The sequence below is a fragment of the Papaver somniferum genome, unplaced genomic scaffold, assembly GCF_003573695.1.
Source record: "Papaver somniferum cultivar HN1 unplaced genomic scaffold, ASM357369v1 unplaced-scaffold_133, whole genome shotgun sequence".
NCBI classification, from domain to species: domain Eukaryota; kingdom Viridiplantae; phylum Streptophyta; class Magnoliopsida; order Ranunculales; family Papaveraceae; genus Papaver; species Papaver somniferum.
The window spans coordinates 1152448-1161261 of NW_020622492.1; the positions used below are offsets into that span (position 1 = coordinate 1152448).

At 35.3% G+C, this 8814-nt stretch overlaps 1 long non-coding RNA gene across 3 annotated transcripts; it reads right to left on the minus strand.

The window, feature by feature from the left end:
• Positions 1–2786: 2786 nt before the first annotated feature.
• Positions 2787–7896, minus strand: LOC113333690. Of its 3 annotated transcripts, XR_003352196.1 has the most exons (6): positions 7705–7896; positions 6646–6870; positions 6159–6553; positions 5978–6084; positions 5833–5868; positions 2787–5754 (listed from the first exon to the last, which is right to left on the minus strand). It is a non-coding gene; the product is annotated as an uncharacterized LOC113333690 (long non-coding RNA). The 3 variants fall into 3 exon arrangements; XR_003352194.1 differs by having other exon boundaries at positions 5978–6553; XR_003352195.1 differs by having other exon boundaries at positions 5978–6553; positions 6646–7003.
• Positions 7897–8814: the final 918 nt, after the last annotated feature.

An 8814-nucleotide genomic window follows, 5' to 3' on the forward strand; every position in this document is an offset into this window, starting at 1 on the left:
GATTTTGTAGATGAAAGGGAAGATATTTTCTATATCCAGGTGGTATTCTATCTTGGGAAGGAGGTTGGATAAAACAGAAAGCCGCGTGAGAAGATAAAAAGGAAATAATAACTAAACTTGCCGGAACTTGGAAAAGAAGAAAAACAGGGGTGTTCTCGGGATTTAATGACCCTGTGAAGTATATAAAAGGAGTTGGGAGGTTCAAAGAAGGGATCAAGTAGTTGGGGGTCGGTACGAAAACTTAGGAGAAGTTTAGAGGAGAATAGAGAGATCCAGAGATCGAGTTGCAGGAAAAATACAATATTTTGCTGCTGCTGAAGAGGAAGAACACGAAGAACATTGACGCACAAGTAACTGTCACAGAACACTATCGTTATTCAACAGCAAAAACCATCTATCGTTTATCAACAATAATTGTATTAGGTCTTTAGCTACTGTTTCCTCTTTGTAACAGAGATTCGGCAACACCTTCACATTGTTGCGAATCGGCTGTGTTATCACTTTTTCACCTCCTTGTACACTTTTGAGCTATAAAACATATTTTGAGAACATGGTTAATATGGGGAGCTAAACCCCATTGCTGAGGCGCTAGAGGAAGCTATTTTTTCCAACAAGAAGTGGTATATTCTCTTTTATCTATTTATTACAATTTTATTATGATTATTTTCCTTGAACTAATATCGAATATGATTTTTATTTGAGTAATTCTGATCTATTTTGATGGAGTATTGGTAATGCACCTCGAAAGGATTAGGCAAACGATGTTGCAAGGATAAAAATGTTTCCAGGCGGTAGGCACTACCAATAATTTCTTCTAATAATTTCTACTAAGATCACTTTCCGATTGAATAGTTCACTTTATGTGATCAGTATGTTGGCTCAAGTCGGATTTTGTATACACAGAAAAGGGAAAAACCTTGCCACATGTTCTTTACAGTACATATCTGGCAATTTGAAGTAAAAGCAGCTGTCCCATAGCGTATACCTTTTCTTTGAATTCTACATGCATGTTTAGACTCAGATTCCCTTCCCAACAAAACAAAAAACTAAAACAGTAGACTACAACCATATAATCCGCTTAAGTGTTTAGGTCTCACGCTGCACTTGTTGGGTTGTTGCCTTCAGATATTCTGCAGCGTCATGTAACTGCTAAGAAGATGATAGTAGTAGTGCCAGGTAGTCCCCAGCGATGATGTGGAGGTGGTGGATTAATTGACCATGGGGCAAGCATTGTGACACTGAAAATGTTCTCTGCATGTGGAGGTGGTGGATTCATTGACCATGGGGCAAGCATTGTGGTACTGAAAATGTTATCTGCCATGAGAGAGGGAGATAAAAAGATCTTACATACTGAATAACTAAATAATCCAAATCAAATATATTGAGAACAATGGTAACTAAAATTTTGTGTTGGTTCAAAGATCTAGGTTGAAGATGTTAGAATATCAGCCTCTAATCATGCTTTTGATACGCTTTGTTAGTTACTAAACATGATTAACCAAATTAGGATTACAGATTACACGTATGCTGATATGGACACCTTACTTTACACCTAGGATTACATGTTATACATCTGAAAACTTTGACATGATATGAACACAAAGAACATGCTTTATGCTTAAACCTAATCATGTTTAAGTACAACTACTTCACACTCCATCATGCTGCATATTTAAGATTAGGATATACAATCAGTACATGATAAACAAGAAATACTAGAGTTTAGGTATACCTGTCTTTACCTTATTGAAGGTCAAACAATAGTCATCAGAAGATACCTTTAGTTCCTTGAGAAACAGTAGGAGAGAGAGCTTGCTGATACCTTGGACTAAGTTCTTGTTCATCTTAGATTGTTGTTTCTCTATGGATAATCACTTACAACAGAAGACTCTGTGCTAAGATCTTTTCTTGGAAGTTCTTCATCCACTTCCATCACCCTTACCTTTTCTAATGGCAGAAATAAACTTTAAGTAAGGCTAGAAGAGAGTCCACCTCCAACTAACTTAGACATGTGTCACACACTATGCCATCATGAGGTGGAGACACACCCCTTAACTGAATTTAATTTAATAAACTAATATGCCCCCTTTATGGATTAACTTGATGTACTTTGGCCTTATGTGCACATCCCACAAAACAGAAAGTTTTGCCTTTGCTACATGATCTAAACCTAACACACACAGTTGATTAAGATTAGGCTAATCCGGTTTTGTTAAAGTAAACATGATTTGCTGCTAAACCATAAAAAAGTCTAACATTTTCCCACTTGGTTAAGCAACAAATCATTTTTGTTTTTTTTGAAAAACATTTACCAAGAGACCTTTCGGATCAGCAACTAAAACGATTGTAGGTGCACCCATTTTGGAAAACAGAAAATCTTAACCAATGTGTAAAATATCATGTATAACTGAAGCTTAGATCAAATGGAACGTTATTGTCGGACCATAGAGACACAAACACCATTTAGAAAATGCATGGGCCATTTCTACAATCACCACACTAGACGGGTCATTATCCTTAAGCTAAACTTTACGGGCATACATAGTTCCAGGATGTCTACAAACTTAAGGTTACACAATGAGCTACACTTTATGCTCATTGACAAGGATACACTATGATCTGAACAAGATCCTTCATACCTCTAAGGTCTGTAATGAGCTTCACTTTATGCTCAAACTGAAACGCAACTTGAGGATTTAACTTTATGATCTCAAAAGAGATCCGCACCTGCACAAACACGATTATGCAGCAAACATAATGTATGCATGCTCCCACTGAACTATACATTACACAAAAAAACGGGAACTTTACTCCCACTAGACTGTACAAAACAACCATATATTAGAGTTACATCATTAGTGTGAGACCTACACACAACCTTATAAGCTTATCTGTAAACTGAAACATGCTTACATTACCATATTCACAAGTAGAAACACACAAGGTAAAAGAGAAATGATACTTACAGATGTCGAAATCTCAGAGACGGGAAACATAATAACACTTACAGATGTCATAGGAGTGTAACATAGACTTTGATTACCATCAAACTTCAAGGTATTAAAGAAGATATGATCCAACTCCCCATTGACTTCCTGAAGCTTTAAACTTAGCATGGTTATACTCTTTGAAGTGTCCAAAAGATGTTCGATTGTCGCCATTTGTACCTGGGATTGATTCTTGTAAAACTTGGCAAAGCTGGCCATACTTCTTGTTTTCTGTGCTTGTCCGATAACCACACCATTTTTCTGTTGTTATACCAAAAACTTGGTACAATTCAGTAGAATTACCTTTGATGATGACTCATGACCCTCCGTCGTCGTGATGCTGCAGCTGCCGACAAAGTTCAGGAGGGACTGGAAGTGAATTGGGCAGTGATTGTCTTGATTGCTTTCTGCTATCTCACTTCATTGCAAGCTGAACAACCATCATTTCAACTGTTGTAAGCTTCGCACGGCAACACAGGATCTGTAACTTGCAAGTGGACAACCTCCATCATCTCCTTAATCTTCTCTTCAACAGGAAACCCTCCTTGGACAGCATTAGGTACATCTCCATGAACATTTTATTTGCATTACTCACTTGAACTTGAGCCACTCAAGTCTTAATACCACCCAAAGTTACTGAACTTGTGAAAGATTCAAACTTGACTGAAAACTGTATTCATTTTAACTGCCTTAGACCTTATGGAAAGCATAAACTTTACAAAGACTCGATATTACCGTCACTTCACCTTTGGGTAAAGTTAAAACATATCGAAATCCCCTGAAATTGAAGTTCAAGACTGACCTACTCATATAAAGTAAGTAACGGATCTGTTAAACCTTTGGGTTCATTAGAAATATCACTTACTAGATATGAACAAATCATCTTGTCCATTAAGGATAGCATCTGTATGATTAACCTTTGGGTTTAGGCATACAGAATGTGATCCAAAAAGCAACTTTATGCAGTCCCTATCATACAGAAATATGCACTTTTGTATCCTATCAAAGTATCACTTTGGCAACACTTATCAAATAACAAAAGATATATAAGACTGCGGCCTTTGAACACTTTCAACTTCATTTCAGGCCAATGATATAAGAAACAAAACACCTATACATGGCACTAGCAGATTTGGAATCAATATACCATGACAACATATGAGGTGCTGAAAAATTTCATGTTAAACACGCCGACTATGTCATAATCAGATGTAAAACACTATTAAACCTATGGGCTCTGTTACCAATGTTAGAATATCAGCCTCTAATCATGCTTTTGATACGCTTTATTAGTTACTAAGCATGGTTAACCAAATTAGGATTACAGGTTACACGTATGCTGATATGGACACCTTACTTTACACCTAGGACTACATGTTATACATCTGAAAACTTTGACATGATATGAACACAGAGAACATGCTTTATGCTTAAACCTAATCATGTTTAAGTACAACTACTTCATACTCCATCATGCTGCATACTTAAGATTAGGATATACAATCAGTACATGATAAACAAGAAATACTAGAGTTTAGGTATACCTGTCTTTACCTTATTGAAGACCAAACAATAGTCATCAGAAGATACCTTTAGTTCCTTGAGAAACAGTAGGAGAGAATAGCTTGCTGATACCTTAGACTAAGTTCTTGTTCATCTTAGATTGTTGTTTCTCTATGGATAATCACTTACAACAGAAGACTCTATGCTAAGATCTTTTCTTGGAAGTTCTTCATCCACTTCTATCACCCTTACCTTTTCTAATGGCAGATATAAACTTTAAGTAAGGCTAGAAGGGAGTCCACCTCCAACTAACTTAGACATGTGTCACACACTCAGCCATCATGAGGTGGGGACACATCTCTTAACTGAATTTAATAAACTAATATGCCCACTTTATGGATTAACTTGATGTACTTTGGCCTTATGTGCACATCCCACAAAACAGAAAGTTTTACCTTTGGTACATGATCTAAACCTAACACACACACTTGATTAAGATTAGGCTAATCCGGTTTTGTTAAAGTAAACATGATTTGCTGCTAAACCATAAAAAAGTCTAACAGAAGATTCTTGACACTGAACAAAACTTATGACAGATGTGAAAAATCAGAAATCATAAAAGTAGAGGAGCATATAAAAGTCGGACCTTAGGAAAACAAACCTTGTAATATAGTGAAATAAAGGGAAGGAAATGTCTCCTTTTTAGCACCAATCTAATATACACACTACTAAATTTAAAACCACATCATAAAGTTCATGAAGCTGATGCCTTTTTTTTATCACCCAGATTCCAGAACACAAAATTTGAGCATACTAATAAAACCCAGATTCAAAAACATAAATTTAAACCAAAATCCTTGCTGCTTTAAATGGTTGAACAGATTATATATATACGGAGTATCCATCAAATGCATAAATAATAAAGGTTTGCCTCAGCTTAGTGAATGATCTAGTAAACAACATATATCAGATGAAAATGAATTGGAGGATTCATTCACAAATAGTTTATATCATATATATGGTTGAGATCATATGTCATAGACCCTCTAAACTCTAACGTCAAATTGTAAAAGATGTCAAATTGATTCTACATTTATTATCATACATCTACTTAAAATATAACCCTTACATGTTAGCTTTCTGTAGTGATTTCAAATGCCGGCCTTCGGAGGACATTATATGATTATGTCTAAATTCTTAGTCGAATGCAACAATCGTCATGTCTGACCCTCCAACGATAAATAGCTCAAGGTTCTCCTTTATCCTGAATACAATGGAAAACTAACTTAAAAATATCCATTGAAAAATAAGATTTGAATATTCAAATTGAAATATCATTTACCCTTATTTGTCTTTGTTTAGACAGTTCCATTGTATCCTGTATTTAAATGGTATGAATTTAAGTATTTTACTACATAAAATATAATGTTTGAAAGTTCAATATTGATGTTTGACATAAAAGTATCGGTGAAATTATTTTCTAGTACCTTCTCGGCCTAGACTTATCATTGCTGCCCAAGGCCCGACACTCAGTCCCCTAGGCATGCTCCCAACTATTGTTGGAGAAACATCCCTTAGCATTCAGTAACTGCAACTGTAGCACAAAAACGGTGGAATAAGCAAGTGCTTAAAATGTACATGCAATCATACATTCACAGTGTTACTCACCCTGAGTAGATCATTAAATTTACTGGCGAGTATTCAGCGAAGTTATCGACTGCGGTATTTGACAAAGTAATTTTTTGTAATACAAATCATGCCCCTGGAAGTTAACCATAAAAGATAGATTTCCAAACTTAACCTATTTTGGTTAAAGCATGAGTAACATGCAAAGACATAAAGGTCGGATGTATTGTAAAATCATGAAAAAGTATAAGACCTTCAATCACGCATAAGTACGGTGTTCTTGTGGTTCCAAAAATCTTGGTGAGGTTGGTAAAAGAAAGAACTGCATGTCTATAACTTACAGGTGAAAGATAAGATGTCAAGCTATTTTGTTTATGAAATCTATGGATAACATCTGAACTCCTTGAGAAACTTTAATCCAGAGAGGCGGTCAACTCCTATCGGAAAGAGAAAAATACACAGGAAATTCAGTAAAAAACTTGTAAGAAGAAGAACCTCTTAATGTAATAAAAAGATGTGTGATACTTACCTTCATCGTCTCCGGTTACTTATTACTGCCACTTACTTTAGTTGATTAATAACGATATAATCAACTTATACTGTTCTTTACGGTTTGATTCTTTAGGTTTCGTGGCTCTCTGCAAATTGAACATATCACACAAATCGAAATGTTTCTACCTCAATTTATTCCTTATAATTGCATGAAGCCGTATCAAAGCAAATAGCAAAGAGATGGTGGGCATGCTTCCAAAACCTGCCCACAGATTAGGTCAGTTACAAATTTCTATAATGTATCTCGAAGTCTCCAAATATGTTATGCAGAAATGCACGGGGATGCTTGACTTCAATCATGAAAAATCATGTTGTTAGTTATCTTAACTTCATCCCTGCCAAACAAAAGAAATGAGAGTGGGTGCAGGGGCAACGGACGACAACTGGTTGTTTTGTTGGAGCATGATATTTGTCAACAACTTCTTTAAAATTAAAAGTAATCTAATTGAAATCTAAAAAAAAAATGAAACAAAGACCATAGACCAATTTCTATACACTGAAAAATGCAGATAACAGACCATTAGACCTGTCTCATGCCCCAAAACTCTTTATTTGGCCATTTTGTCAAACACTATAAGGGAATAATCGCTCTTTCATGTTGAAAAAGCTCCTTAATCTAACTAATTTTTTTTTTTGTAGATCACGGTGATAACTCCTTGATCAAATTACTAAACTTCGTTAATTAGGATCATAAGTACCTCTCTTTAAAATTTCAGCATAAAAACACAACCCATCATGACCCAATAGAACATAACAATATACAAACTATTGTGAACTCAATTGAAGATTAAGGATCAATCACTATTAAGTAATTTTCAAGGGTTTCTAAGCACCACTTTCAATAACAATAGTTACAAAATCGATATACATATCTGATTTAATGTATTCAGGTAATGTAAAAACATAGAGTGGGGGAGAAATCTGAGTATCGGTGCATAAATTTGAGAAAATGGAGGAAACCCCAAAAACCATACATAGAGAACTGAAAGAAGAAGAAAAAAAAAGGGTTTTTTTCCGAATATTCTTCAAATCTTACCTTATCAAATGGAGTATTTTCAATTGATCCCAGATTCTGTTTTTCGTGGACGAAGAATAAGAGATATTGGAGAAGGAATTCATTTTGTGTTTAGATATCAGAGAAATCTTTCAGTTAAAGAAAGCAAAATAGACGAAACGTTTTTTTTTGCTTGAAGACCGGAAGCATTGATAACATAGAGGTGGCCTAATAAACGGATACGTGGGCTGGTCTTACGCGGAACCGCTAGATCATTTAATCTGAGATACCTTTCGGAGGGGGAGGAAAGATACTAGCGTCCAGTTAGAAAAGTGAATATATATCTTAGCGGTTGCATGACACACCAAACCCTCTTATTCTATAAGCATTGATATACATGTTTGTACATCAAGAGAAAGAAAGACTCTTGTCATGAAAACCTTATGAATTCAAGAGAGGGAGGACTCCGAAGTTCGTGGACTGGACACATGGAACGGAAAGATTAAGAAAGACAAAAAAGAATAACGAACACTATTTGTTATCATAGCTCAATAATTTAGAAAAAATCTCTTCGAATTAGAGTCTGGGACACGATTATAAGAATTGAAATACTCATATAACATGAAAACGCATAAAAACATACAAAAAAATTTGATACTTCCCAAAACATCATCCTTGCACCTCTCAAGATAGATACAAGGAAGAGATTACCTGAATTCAGGTAAATAAGTGAGAAGTAGCCTCACTATGATTTATGGGAGGAGGGTTGTAAAAATATTTTATGTGTTTGTATTGTGTATCTCCTTTTTCCATCGATTATAACTTATTATAGAGTAATTTGTTACAAACCTTTTCAACAGTCCATCAGAGGAATTTTTATGAGGACTAAGTCTAGGACCTCTAGATATTGGATACAAAACATAAGAGTTGAAGGACTTCCATCTTCTTGATCTAGACTTTCCAGATTTATTCTTATAAACACAGGGAATGTGTTCATTAGTGGCACAAGAGTTTATACCACTAAAAGGAACTTGCAACCTCTTATAAGAATTCTGGTTTTCTGTAGGAAAGAGTTTCACTGCAGATGTCGTCAGACGATTTACTCAGTTGACTGTAGAAAGAAGCAAATTATGAAGATCAAAAATTTGTTTC